The 15,303-nt window shown below is 42.1% G+C and overlaps 1 protein-coding gene across 1 annotated transcript in view; it reads right to left on the bottom strand.

The window, feature by feature from the left end:
- STXBP6 (syntaxin binding protein 6) overlaps positions 1-15,303 on the bottom strand; it is a 248,967-nt gene that overhangs the window by 71,678 nt on the left and 161,986 nt on the right. The window lies entirely within an intron of this gene.

Genomic DNA, 15,303 nt, shown 5'->3' on the forward strand with positions numbered 1-15,303 from the left:
TTAAAAGAGTGTTTGATTCAATTCAGTACATATATATTTGGCATAATACGTAATCCATGTTGCTGGAGCCTAGAAGGAATGCCAACAAGCCTGAGCAATATGCACATGATGTAGTTAAACAGCAGAGAGCATATGAGAACCTGGCCACTCACTGGGGCATCTAGACAGTTAGCTGGATGTCTGTCAATTGAACAGAATGGCCTTTTTACAGTGATCTATAACCACAGACCTCAAAGTCATTTATAATGACTGCCCGTGCCTGCTGACTCCTCATTCTTCTCTCAATTTCATTTTACTTCTTCTATTCTCAATAGATAATAACATTCACATGACTCAAAAGTAATACAGTGAGACATCTCACTTCCACCTGTCACCTTCCTTCCCACCGGCTCTGCCCTCTTGTCTGAATCAAATTTGGTATTTGCTCTCTCCTCTGGAGGTGGCTTGAGATCTGCCTGAACAGATTTATGTGAGCCCTATAAACCGGTAAGGGAACCATCACGCCTATGCCCATTCTTCCTGAAAGGAAACAGCGAGCAAGGAAGGATGACAGAAGTGCCCGTTTCCTAAACTTCTCACTATGCCCCCTTTGGTCAGAACCACCACAGGCCTCAGCGTTTCAATGAGTAAACATGAGAAAGGCTCCTGAGAGTTCGTAAAGGAGTAAAAGAATGTGAACGCTAAAAAAAGAGAAAACGAACAATAAAAATCTAGTGGCCAAACCAATGATGCCCCGGGAGCCATCTCACTGAAGTAGGTTAGAAAATAACCTCTTTGGAAAAAAAGAAGAGGGAAATTTCCATATATTCAGTCCATCATGCCTAAGAAATAATTAGTAATAAAATATTACATGGAAAATAATATGTAAGATTGTTTTCATTAGGGCCGTTGTTATCTTCTGTACGGCCTTTATGCCTAACATGTTTTTTTTTTTTTTTTAGATTTTATTTATTTATTTGACAGACAGAGATCACAAGTTGGCAGAGAGGCAGGCAGAGAGAGAGGAGAAAGCAGACTCCCTGCTGAGCAGAGAGCCAGATGTGGGGCTCGATCCCAGGACCCTGGGATCATGACCTGAGCAGAAGGCAGAGGCTTTAACCCACTGAGCCACCCAGGCGCCCCTTTATGCCTAACATGAACAGAAGTCTTTCTTCTTAGAAGGGGAGGAGAGGGACGGGAGGATGATGGTGCGGTAAGAGTGAGGTGCTCTGCATCCTAATGCTTTTCCTGTAATCCATTTTTTTTTTTTTAAGATTTTGTTTATTTGTCAGAGGGAGACAGCATGAGAAAGAACAAGAAGGGGGAGCAGCAGGCAGAGGGAGAAGCAGGCTCCCCACTAAGCAAGGAGCCCAACGTGGGACTTGATCCCAGGCCCCTGGGATCATGACCTGAGGCGAAGGCAGAGGCTTAAGGACTGAGCTACCTAGGCCCCTCCTTTAATCCATTTGATACTGGAATAAATACTTGGCATCAAGATATTATTGATCAGCGACAACAAAATCTTTCACCCTCTTCTGGTTCCCAACTGGCTCTCAGCTCCAGATCAATATTTCTTTTCATTTGCCTGCCGTGGGCTCATTCGGTGTACTTTTACTTACTTGTCTCTGTCCACGATAACCAACTCTCAGCGTTGGTTTGATGGCAATTCTATTATAGCCCTAAAGCAATTATTTTAAGAAGAGATGAGGAAAAAAGGAGAGGAACTGTACAAACAACTTGACAGAATCCATTTTCTTCCCCTGCTTTTAATGTTTCTTGCCTCTCCACACAGCCTTCCTTCCCCTGAGCCTCAGGCACCCTTTTTACAAAACAGAAACAGGATCTTGGCCGACAGGAGCTGTGCCTGTGAACAATGAAAAGCCCAGCGGAGAGAATGATTCCCAAGCAGCCGCAGGGCAACTCCTGAGGGGTCACTGAGGCAGCAAGCTCCCCGCTGGGGCTGTCTGCGGCCCTGCTCCCGGCCTGCTACTGACCTGGGAGCAACACTTGCATGACTGGTTTCTTCGTCCTTTTTATCCTGTGGGGGCATACGCTCTCTCTCTCTCTTCACGCACTGACTGCGGACTCTTTCTACCATGAGGCCTGACGACTATGAACTCTGAGAAGGAAGGGTCTGGCTGCCTCTGTGAGTGAGGGACCAAGAAATGACATTACTGAACTGATATTTATCTTCTCTCCTCCTCATGTTCCAAACTGTCTTATGCTAAAGGATGCTGGGAAAACATTCAAAACCCAACCCCAAACAAAACAACACCCAGACTTACTAAGTCACTGTATTGTTTAGAGGGTTCTCTAGGGAAACTAATGGAAAGCTTCCTGAGCTAGGCTTCAACTAGGAATTTGCTTCTGACATTGAAAGGAAAAAAAAAAAAGCAGTGGCTAGAAACATGATCATAGAGAGAATTTCCTAAAGAATGTAAAACCAAGTCCCAACCCCCGAGGGGTATAATAATTCTTAGTTCACTTCCACACATTTGCTCTGCCAGGGGTGAGCCTGTGGTTTGTCCTGGCGAAGGCTTTGTGCTCCATGTACACAGAGAAGGAAGGAGCACTTCTGAAGGACAGTGGAACTTCTGAAGGTCATAGCTGGGCCATGTGCAGGAAGTAAGAGGGCCACGTCCCTAATGCCGGGACCTGCGGGCTAGGTGTGTGATGCACTGCTCTCCTGTCATGTGCTGCTGGGGACTGGGGCACTGTGTGTGAAAATGAGAGGTCAAAGCAGACAGGAGAGCAAGAATCTGGAAGCGGTCCAGTTCCCATTGATAGAAGAAAGTTATTAAAAATGGCCAAACACATAGAAGTGGCTCACGTATGAATCAATGATGAGGACACGTCATGAGCCAACAGATTATGATGAACCCAGTCCTAATAAGAAAAGAGCAGGGACAGCTAGAGGGCAGAAAAAGGACGCAGTATTGTGGGAAATTCCAGTTTTTGAGAGGTTAGCTGAGTCACATTTCATAAGCTTTTCCACATGTATCCACTGAAATGGTGTTTTCTCATAGCTCTGAGAATTCCCAAACTGAGGATACTGTATAGATACTGTCCTATTGTTTTGAGATCACTATTTTCACACTTTCCCCTCTCCTATCACCTACTTGCACCCCCTACACTTTGCAGGTAAGGTAACCACCAGAGAGCAGTCCAGAGATTTGATCTTCTGGATTTTTCTGCAAATCTGAACAGAAGAGTGGGCCTTCTGCGGGGAAGGCTCAGGCTGTATTCAGGTTTGGGAGTCGCTAATTCAACAGTAAAACTCAGAGGCAGCACTCTCTATACCTTCCTTGGGGATCTATGTCTTCTAGAACCTCCTCATTTTCCTCCAGCTCTGGTGGGTGGCCAGAGCTCCCGCCAGCAGATGCAGTTTACATTGGAATACTCTTCAGTTATGCAGGAAAGCAAATCCCTGTTGAGGGAGCGGACCTCAGAAAAGAACGCAAGTCAGGATTCGAGCCTCCATTCAAAATACCGTGAGTAAAGGCATCTAAACTTTTAGCAAGAAAATGCTCGAAATAAGAACAAAGGACAAGTCAAACAACAGAGTGACATTCACAAATTGAGCACATCTGAATAGAGAAACAACTCACTACTGCTGCCCACTTACAGCTACTTATGACATGAAGGCATCTGGCTTATATGGGAGTCGACCTGAGCTCCCTGAAGGCAGTTCCTAGTACTGACATGGATAGATTTTGAAAAGCTAATAATCTGGGCTGGAGAGTTCAGACAAGGTAACTGCCATGTTAGGAGTAGGTAGAGTTCGGTCACCACCCTGGAGTTCAGCTACCAAATGAGTGGGAAAGAGGAAGGATGGTACCTGCTGGGGCTAGCGGTCAGCTGGAGGGAATTTATTACACAGTGTAGTATCACCAGTATCTCTATTAATAGGAAAGGTTCATTCCAATTTGCCCCAAATTGGCTGCTAGTGGCCTCTAGATGGAAAGGTACAAATCAGATCCTTTCCATACCTTGGTGGGGTCTTCTCACTGTCTGATACATCTTAACCTATCTCCAGATAGGTTCCTACCTACAGTGGTCACTGCCCACCAATGCCTATCCTTCTTCTCTCTTCTGGGTGATAAGGGGAGGAGGCTCTCATACCTATTAGACCTGGCCCCAACTTAACTAACCTTGAGCTGCCTGAACCTTGTGCCTTTGTCTCCCCACTGGATCCAGCAGAAGATGAGTACCCACACCATAGACCTGCCCCACCTGTTTCTCGAGCTCTACTCTTGCCTACACCGACCTGCATCTATTCAGCTCTTTCATAGGCTTCAATGGGCTTGATTTAGTCATTCTCTTCCAGTTCCCTATCTCACTCACAGTTGTTTCCAGTAAAGTTTCAAAAATAAATAAAGAGAATCCTTCTGCCAGACCCTCAACTTCTGACCTAACAGTTCTTGCCCACTGCCTCTCACCATAAATTTAATTGTTCATATGCTCTCTTATACATAATCAACTCCACCTGATAGATAATTCAAATTTATGCACTGAAAAGTTATCAGCATTTTTGAAACCTGCATATTTTTTGAGCCAGTAATGCCATTTCTAGAAACTGCTCTTGGGGAAATAATAGTGAATGTGAACAAAGTTTTAATTACATGGCTAAGTCATGGCATTGGTTATAATGATGAAACATGGCTAATAACTTCAATTTCCAATAAGAAGGGATGGATTAAATATGTTATGACATATTTTCACTTATTGAATATCATGCAACAAGTATAATTCTATAACATATTTCATGACATAAAAAGATGTTCATTAGAAAAGTAAATTATGAAATTATATATGGGTATATCTCATACTTATAACAATGTACATATTTCACTATATATGAAAGTATATAAAAATTCAGTGTTCCTGTTAGTGTTAGAACTGCAGGCCAAAATTTTTTTCTTTCTCTGTACTTCCCTAATTTTCTATAGGCATCTATTATTTTTTAATAAAGTTTTTATTCTAGAACAGGTTTAGATTTACCAAAGAGTTGTGAGGAGAATACAGAACTCCTCTGCAGGCATACTCAGTTTCTCCTGTTGTTCACATCTTATGTAAGGGAGGTACATTTGTTGAAACTAATGAATCCTCATTGATAAATTATTATTAAGCCCATTCTTTTTTTTTTTTTTTTTGGTAAACATTTTATTTATTTATTTGACAGAGAGAGATCATAAGTAGGCAGAGAGCCAGGCAGAGAGAGAGGAGGAAGCAGGCTCTCCACGGAGCAGAGAGCCCGATGCGGGGCTTGATCCCAGGACCCTGGGACCATGATCTGAGCAGAAGGCAGAGGTCTTAACCCACTGAGCCACCCAGGCGCCCCTATTAAGCCCATTCTTAACTCAGATTTCCTTAGTTTTTGCCTCATGTCCTTTTTTTTTCCAGGAGAAAGGATACCACAGGTCTCAGGATACCACAAAAATTTATGTCATGGGCCATGAGGGATCTGCTTTAAGTGAACCACTTAGACATGGGAACTCCCCACTCCCTCAAGTCTTTATGGTAAGTGCTTTTAAAGGCTGCAATTAAATATTAGATAAAAATTCCAAAACACTGAGTTTATTACAGAAAACTGACCCATCGCAATCGCTGGCCTGGAATCGGTCCACGAAATCTCCACTGTGCTGTTTTGGTTTGGGGAGTTGACTCACTGACCAGTTATTTATTCTTCCATAGTGTCTAAATGCCCCTGGGATTCTTCTGTAAAAGCTAATGGAAATGTCAGACTATCCTCCTCAAGAAGAATGCCTTTTTAAAATATTTTGAATTGGAACTTTCCCACAACACAAGCTCTTAAATAAGTGGCAAATAAAAGAACAAATCAACAAGCTATGTTTTATTTTATTTTTTTTTAATTTTAATTTAATTTTTAATTTTTGTTATAATGTTATGTTAGTCCCCATACAGTACATCATTAGTTTTTGATGTAGTGTTCCATGAATCATTGTTTGCATATAACACCCAGTGCTCCATGCAATCCATGCCCCCTTAAATACCCACCACCAGTCTAACCCATCTCTCTACTCTACCTCCACAAAACCCTCAGTTTGTTTCCCAGAGTCCATAGTCTCTCATAGATTGTCTCCCCCTCCAATTCCCCCCCTTAATTTTTCCCTTCCTTTTCCTAATGTCCTCCATGCTATTCCTTATGTTCCATAAATAAGGGAAAACATATGATAATTGACTTCCTCTGTTTGACTCATTTCACTCAGCATAATCTCCTCCAGTCCCACCCATGTTGATGCAAAGGCTGGGTATTCATCCTTTCTGATGGCTGAGTAATATTCCATTGTGTATAGCTGTGTTTTAAAGTGGGGGGGGACAATGAAAACAAAACAGAAAACCTGTCTTATTAAAGACTGTCTTCCCTTATTAAGAAATAGTCACTTTTTGGCATGTAACTGACTAACTATCTCTGCTAAAAGGGTGTGTTGTCTACAGAAGAAAAAGAAAGGGAAGGTTTCAGTAAACCTCTGAAATCCAACGGATCCAACAGCCACTTTGATTCTGTGGAGCGAGGCTTGCTGCTGATGAATTTACTCCTTATGAAAGGTAGAGTAGATAAAACTCAACAATTACCTCATGTCAAAAATATGTATCTTCAAACCTAATTTTGAAAATTTTTGGTTAAAAAGACATGAAGGAATGCTGCAAACAGCTCATGATATCCATTTCCATTCATAATGGAATTTCAGGAACAGAACGTACAAATATCTTGATGTCTGAATCAACAAATTTTAAAATTTTCATTTTAAAATTTCAGTGACATGCTGAAGGAATCCTAGTCTGACTTGTTTCCCAAGGGACAGGGATTCTAACAGAGTTCCCCTTTCGAAAAGCAATAAAAAACTCCCCAAAGCCTAGTGGAATGTGTCACCAAGATGGTGACATAAGTTGTTCCTGACTTGGTTCCTCCTTACAGGCACAATTAACAACTGTTCAAAACAAGAAACCACTGACAGACCACAGAGCAAGAACAAGCACCCCCTCCAGAGATCGAGACAGACTGCAGTAGAACTGTAAGAGAAGTGGATGCACTTTGACCATACTGCCCACTCTCAGGCCAATGCAGCACCACACACAGAGGTCTCCCTGATCCTCTGATTCCTCCAGTGGGAAAAGAGAACACACAGGGGTAACAACCATCTCTCTTAGCACTGTGGGTTGCTTTGCTGGACCCCCTACTCTGACCTCGCAGGGCAAGCTGCGGGGCTCAACCACTGGGAATCTGATCGTGATGGAAAGTGGGGAGGAGCTTGTAACAATCAGCACACAGATCTCAGCAGACTGAGTTCTTACCCACACGGCCCCAGTAATAATCCCAAACCCTGGTTTTACTCATCTGAAGAACCAACTCTGACCAGGCAACTTGGAGGAAATAATAAATCTGCCTGATTTGGATCCTCAAAAGAGGAGTTTTGCTGGCCCGAAAGCCTGGTTTGCTCATGTCCAGGCAAGGAGCTGAATCCCATCCCCATCCACTGTGAAGAGTATCTTCCAGACCAGGAGGGCTGGTGATAGCTCCTGGAAACTGTGTGTCCCAAGGGCACTGAAGCCAAGAGGTGAATGGCAAAGCCATTACTAGGTGTAGAGTGTTCCTGGGTTAGGAACAGTCAAGGGGATTAATTCACAGCCAAAGCTGAGGATAGCTCCTGATCCCTCTCAATCTGAGAGCCTGTTTGGGAAACTGAGAGGAGCTTAGGGAGACCCCCCCCCCCCCCATCTAAGCAAGGCAGCTGACACAGCCCCAACAGCCGTCTCCCAGCCTGAGGGGCTGGAGATGACTCCCTGACATTGTGCAGCTCAGTGGCACTCAAGTTGACATGTGGGCAGAGCCATCAGTTTGCAGAGCAAAGGCCATGATGGGTTGGGGAGCTTGGGGTGCAGGTTGGCCTGAGTTAAGAAAACAAAGACTTTTACCAGAATTAGAGATGCTTCTCCTGCTACACCCAGACAGGGAATCTAATTCATAGCCCTGCTCATTGCTGAATACAATTTCAACCTGTCTGACCAGGGAACGTGACCAGAGGACCCACAGAGCTGCAGAGCTCATTCTAAGCCCTACGTATGGTGGCACTAAACAGAAGAGCACAGCCTGGGTCTTCCCCCAGCTCTGCACACTGTCCTCACCTGACCAGGGAATCCCGTGCACACTCTGGGCTGATTAAGGTCCCCAAACAGGGCTGTGCTGGCCCTGCAACCCATCCTGCTGTCCTGCTGAGACAGGGAAGCTAATTCATAGCTCCATTTCCTACTGAATACAGTACACAGTCCCAACCGTCTAGCAAGCTCGACAAGAGAATCCAGGCAATGGGGGAGCACATGCTCCAGACTCACTCGGGTAGGGAACCAAGTCAGCAGTCCTATCCAACCATTCTCAGCCCCTGCCACAATCCCCACCCCCATTCTCAGAGCTTGAACAGCTGTCAGGCCCCCTCCATAGACCATAATATCAGGCCCCAACTGCCCACAGACATTACCATCAGACACGCCCGAAACCCAAACTTCGGTGACTCTTAAAGAACTCTTTGCCAGAGCAAACCTGCAAAGTTTGGAAGAGGCACCTCAAATGTGCAGATAGCAATGGGCAAGGCATCGAGAATAATGAAAAATCAGGTAAATATGGCACCATTAAGGGAAACTAATAAAGTTCCAAAACTGACCTTAGAGGACGATGTCAAAAGAACTTAGGATAATCTTCTTAAGGAAGTTTAGTGAATTACTAGAAAAGGCAGTCAGACAACTAAATTAAAAAAGAATTAAAAAAGAGATGCATAAAAAAAATAAGTTCAACAAAGAAATATCCACCATCAAAACCAACCAACTAATCAACACAGAGAAATCCTAGAGTTGAAAATGTAGTAAAAAAAATAGAATTCCAATAGAGAGTTTCAAAAGTAGACTCGACCATGTAGAAGGATCAGGGACCTAGAGGATGAGACACTGGAAATTACCCAGTCAAAGGAACAAAAAGAAAAAAACAATAAAGGAGGGTGAAGAAAATCTGTAGGATTATGAGACACAATAAAAAGAAACAATATTTGCATTATGGGAATTCTAGAAAGAGAAGAGAAGAGACAAGGACAGACAGTATATTTAAAGCAATCGGGGTGCCTGGGTGGCTCAGTGGGTTAAGCCTCTGCCTTCGGCTCAGGTCATGATCTCAGGGTCCTGGGATCAAGCCCTACATTGGGCCTGCTCAACAGGGAGTCTGCTTCCCTCCCCACCACCCCCACTCTCTCTGCCTACTTGTGATCTCTGTCTGTCGAATAAATAAAATCTAAAGAAAAAAAAAAAAGCAATCATGGCTGAAAACTTCCTGAACCAAGGGTCAGAGAACAGACCAGTTGCCTAAGACCTGGAATTCTAGTCCAGCTCTGGTTCTCCTGGTTTTTCTACTCATTAGAGTAGTTTGACCTGTTAACCTACAAATGCATGACATTTGTTCTCTCAGATACTATCTCGAGGTTTGCCTTCTCCCTAAAAAATCCTCCCTATTCAGTTTAGTATAAAACTGATCTTTTCTAAACATCTTTCACCTTTGGGGCACCTGGCTGGCTCAGTCAGTAGAGCACATGAATGACTTTTGATCTCTAGATTGTGAGTTTGAGTCCCACGTTATGGGTAGAGATTACTTAAAATAAAATGGTTAAAGCAGGGGCGCCTGGGTGGCTCAGTGAGTTAAAGCCTCTGCCTTCGGCTCAGGTCATGATCCTAGGGTCCTGGGATCGAGCCCCACATCAGGCCCTCTGCTCAGCAGGGAGCCTGCTTCCTCCTCTCTCTCTGCCTGCCTCTCTGACTACTTGTGATCTCTGTCAAATAAATAAGTAAAATCTTAAAAAAAATTTTAAAATGGTTAAAGCAGCAATAAATAAATAAATAAAATAAAAATTAAAAAAAAATATCTTTGACCTTTAAGTATCTTCAGGGTGAGAGGACTCTAAGGAGCACTGAGTTCCATCTATGACATCCATGTCACTTGTGAAAAAAAATTCACTCTCTCTTGCAGACAGAGGCCTATTCACTCATTCCGTGGACAGAAATAAATGAACATTGGGCTCAAGTCCCAGAAAGTAAATCTGGTTTTGTTCTATTTACTACTCCCAGGTATTTGAACTTAGTCTTCATGAATTTGCTCTTATTCAGGGTAAATATGCCTAGCTTCTCGAACTGGGATGACACATTGCCTTGTCTCCTAACTTAATTGCTCCAATCTCTGACCTCTTCAGCTAAACCAGAATCTCCTATAGGTTAGGACAGTCTTAACATCTTTTGTATATCACTTGCTGAGTCTTTTACTTCTTTCAATAGCTTAAAATTCATCAAAAGGAGGAAGAGTGTTTATTTCTGTTATTTTACTCTAAAATAATCTTCAGTTGGTGCCAGTTTTTGACATACAGCATCAAGGTTAAAAACACTTTGCTTTGGAGACAGATTCAGCTCCAAGTCCCTGATCTGCCACCTCTTGTCTATACAACTTTGGTTGAGATACTTTACAAAATAAAAATGATAATAGACTATAAATCTGAACTGCTTTAAGATCATAAATAAGATAATGCATTTAATGACCTTTAGTACAGGGTCTGACATATATTAAGGACTCATTAAGATTGGTTATCATAATACTCATCTCTGGGAAATCTTTGATATCTAGAATTCATCAACCATTCAGATTAAGTATTCTTTTTTTTTTTTTTTTTTTAAGATTTTATTTATTTGACAGAGAGAGACACAGTGAGAGAAGAAACACAAGCAGGGGGAGTGGGAGAGGGAGAAGCAGGCTTCCCGTTGAGCAGGGAGCCTGATGCAGGGCTCAATCCCAGGATCCTGGGATCATGACCTGAGCTGAAGGCAGACGCTTAATGACTGAGCCACCCAGGCGCCCCCAAGAATAGATATTCTTGCTATTTTATTTTGGAATCTTGGTGGTACTGTCCTGTGGAATGCCAATAATTCAGTTCACCTTTATGATTTGTCATTTAACTTTAACCTTGAAATATGGAGGCTTTGTCTAGCACTTCAAGCAGACTGAACTTACATCTGACTTTCAAAGTAACTTTATCATGACTACATCATTTTATTCCTTGCCACATGCATCTTTGCTAACTCCAAGTTAAAAAAAAATTACCAATAAACAACTTGCAAGGACTTGCTTCAGGTCATGCAATTAGTTAGTAGATAAATATGGATTAAAATCCAAGTTCCCTCACAGACCTGTACCCCTGGGGAAAAATAATACATGATATGTTAATAAAAAACAATTAATAAAAAAAAAATCCAAGTTCCCCAAGTCTTCGTCAAAAATGTCACGCTCTGTTGGGAGAGGGGGTGGGGTTATGGATATTGGGGAGGGTATGTGCTATGATGAGTGTTGTGAAGTGTGTAAACCTGGCGATTCACAGACCTGTACCCCTGGGGATAAAAATATATGTTTATAAAGCTGTAAAAAAAAAAAAAAAGAAAGAAAGAAAGGATGAATACCCAAGTTTTGTAGCAACATGGACGGGACTGGAAGAGATTATGCTGAGTGAAATAAGTCAAGCAGAGAGAGTCAATTATCATATGGTTACACTTATTTGTGGAGCATAACAAATACCATGGAGGACAAGGGGAGATGGAGAGGAGACGGGAGTTGAGGGAAATTGGAAGGGGAGGTGAACCATGAGAGACTATGGACTCTGAAAAACGATCTGAGAATTTTGAAGGGGTGGGGGGTGGGAGGTTGGGGGCACCAGGTGGTGGGTATTGTAGAGGGCACAGATTGCATGGAGCACTGGGTGTGGTGCAAAAATAATGAATACTGTTATGCTGGAAAAAAAAAAAAAAAGTCACGCTCTTTCTTGAATCCAAATAGGTACTGAGCTATATCCTCTGCTCCTTCCCGAAGAGGCAGCCAAACATGTACAGCAACGATGTGAAATCTCTTATGCTGGAGCTACAGAATTTCAACTAGTTTCTGCCCCACCCATGTGATGGTACGTCAGGTCTCAAAGCATGAACGAGAAGAAATTCTGGCAGAAATGGGATTTTGCATCCACAAATTTACAAGCTCTTGACAGTCAAGGCCTCAGTGAAAAGCCTATTTAAACTATTAGGTTCCATGTGCCCTTTTCTTGACCCTCTGGTGTGTTGTTTCATTACAGTTTCTTTTTTTTTTTTTTTAAGTGTACCTTTTATTAAAAGGTTAAGTTATGGGACACCTGGGTGGCTTGGTTGGTTAAGTGTCTACCTTGAGCTCAGGTCATGATCCTGGGATCGAGCCCCACATCGGGCTCCGAGCTCGCTTCTCCCTCTCCTCCCTGCTTGTGCACTCTCTCACTATCTCTGTCTCTCTCTTAAGTAAATAAATAAATAAAATCTTAAAAAAAACAAAAACAAAAACAGTTAACTTATGTATCCACCTGGATTTTTTCCTCAAAATCAGCAAAATGTGGAACCTGTTCATAAATTACTGCTGGAAATTAAGAAACTCCAAACCAAAACCAACATTACACTTGGAACACCTCACCACTATTAATTTTTGCCTTCCATTGTTCAATTTTAAACTCTCTCTTCATAGCTTAAATGAAAAGGATTATGCTTTAAGAGGAATTCACTCTCCTCTTCTGAATTTAGCCCTCCTCCCTAGAACCTATATTTGGATTCAACAGTCAGTGGTCTGAAACATTAATGGGCTTTCCATTGAGCCATTACCCCTTTTCTCTTTCTGTTTTGCAAACAGGGCTTATTAAATCTTTGCTGAAGGCACCAGGAATGAAGAACAGTGAGAGTGTGCCAGTGTGAAAGGTTTCACTGAACTCAAGCAAATCATTTCTGATTTGCCACAACTCTTTAGCAGTAAATGCCAAAAAAAGCATGCTGTTTGGATGGCAAATATAAATCCCATCACATAAAACATAATAAAAGAAAACCAAGCCCACTCCTCTCCCTACACTCAGGGTTTAAGGCAGAGATGCTGACTGCAGATTCTTTCCATTAAGTATATTCACATCCTTGTGAAGAACAAATGTTGGTGGTAGTGTGGCTTGAAGCAAGGACTACCAGAAACAAAGGAAAGAAACTGGTGTATGTTTTAGGACACAGAGCATTTTTTTTTCTTTTAGCAATTCTCTATTCTATTGTAAGCTTAGATACACACACACACTTATTAACACACTGTTTATTAACACAATGTTTAAAGACACAATACACAACTAAGTTTAATACCAAGCAAGCGAAGATATGGAAAGCAAAATAAATATCTTTTTATTCCTCATGAGTCACAGAAAGGTTAACCAACTTCCAGATCAAAACCATGGGTCTGCACACACACTTTTACGTATAATTTCTCTTTAGCCTGACTGAAATGACAGCAGGGGGATTTTGTTTTAAAAGCATAAACCCAGGGGCACCTGGATGGCTCAGATGGTTAAGCATTTGCCTTTGGCTCAGGTCATGATCCTGGAGACCTGGGATCAAGCCCCACATCGGGCTTCCTGCTCAGTGGGGAGTCTGCTTCCCCCTCTCTGTCTGCCTTTCCCCCTGCTTGTGGTCTCTGTCTCTGTATCTTTGTCAAATGAATAAATATTAAAAAATCTATAAAAGAATAAAACAAAATAAAAGCATAAACCCATAGGTTTAAGGGGAGTGGGAGGGAATATACACCAACACAACTTTGCTAGTTAGAGAGCAAGTGGATAGGTGGTTAGTGACCCAAGCAGGCCCAAGAAAGCTGAAACCTAAGGCAGCAGTAGGGAAAAAGAAGCCCAATTTACAGTACAGATTCTTCTCAAAGCTAAGGATTTCAAGGGATCAGATACCTTTGAAATTAGGGGTGAAGACGGAGTTAAAATAGAAGGAATGGCGAAAGACTAGGCAGCATTTAAAGGCCCTATCCCCTTCTCTCCTCTTACAGACTGATGCCTGACTTTTCCCAACATTCTTTGTACCAGACAGTTTAGGGTGAGGGAAATGTAAAAAAATAGTTGCTATTTCTTTTTTCTTCAAAGAGAACATTCACAGGGCACCTGGGTGGTAGAGGTGGTTAAATATCTGGCTCTTGGTTTCAGCTCAGGTCATGATCTCAGGGTCCAGGAATTGAACCCTGAATCTGGCTCCTCATTCAAAACCAGTCTTGAGACTTTCTCTCCCTCTCCCTCTGCCCCTTCTGCTTGGTGCTCTCTCTCTCTCTCAAATAAATAAATAAATCTTAAAAGGAAACAAAAAAGGAGAACATTTATATACTTATGCTAGGACCCTCATTCCTCTTTTCATACTTAGCATCCAGGACCCTGGCAGTCAGCCCATATTTTATAGGCAGAAGACCAGAAAATCCTTCTTTGGGGAATTGCACCTAGATAAGAAAGCAGTAAAGATGCTCATATCAGGGGTTGTCCCAACAAAACAGCACAGAGAGACAACCCTACAGGGAAGCCCACATGTAGTAATGTGCAACCACATGCTCAGGGCTTCTCATTGGCTTTTAAGGCCTGACTCTTAAATATGAGCAGACAACCAAGGATCATTGAGTCAAATCTTTAGTAAGCAAATTAGGGACCCAAACAGACAGTCAGAAGCAATTTGAAGAAAACAGAGACTATGCAGGAAGAAAACTTAAAACAAAGACAAAACTATCATTAATACTCTCAGAAGGGTCAAAGAAGATGATCTTTTGATAAAACAAGAACAGGAGACTATAAAGATAGGAACATTCATAGAAGAGAAAAAAGTGTATGTGGATAGTGTGTGTTTGTGTATGAATTAAAAAAAACTCAGTTATTCAATTGTAGAGTTAAAAGCTAAAGTTAAGGAAATCCATTCCCTTCCCCTGCAAGTAAAACTGGAAGACAAGAAAGAAGTAAAAAGAAATTAGAGAAATAAATTCAGGAGTGTCATACTGATCTGGGTCCTTTGCAGAGAATAGAATCCATGTAGTTAAAGCAGAAATTATTTCTTACAATATACTGAATGACATCATCACTGGAGTACTAAAGACACAGATTTGGAGTTGAGCTTTGGGTACAATTCCTAAACCAAAACCTAAACCAAACAGAGATGTAAGCCACCGAGAGAGCTGTTACCACCTGTAAGATAAGGAGACTTCCTCCCAAAGTGGCAAACTGCTACATAGAGCTGCCAAATCCAGAGGCATGTTTATTGCTGCTCAGATCAGGGAGTCATAGCTATTAATATTGGCTCCAAAACCAGGCTGTGCCTGTCATAATCCATGTGGAAGAAATGGATGGCAAGTATCCTGCTTCTTAACCCTCACAGAGTTAGTGACCAAACACTGGAATGCCTATTAATGTTGTCCCAGGGTAAAAAGCT

The sequence above is a fragment of the Lutra lutra genome, chromosome 7 (assembly GCF_902655055.1).
Source record: "Lutra lutra chromosome 7, mLutLut1.2, whole genome shotgun sequence".
Classification (NCBI taxonomy): domain Eukaryota; kingdom Metazoa; phylum Chordata; class Mammalia; order Carnivora; family Mustelidae; genus Lutra; species Lutra lutra.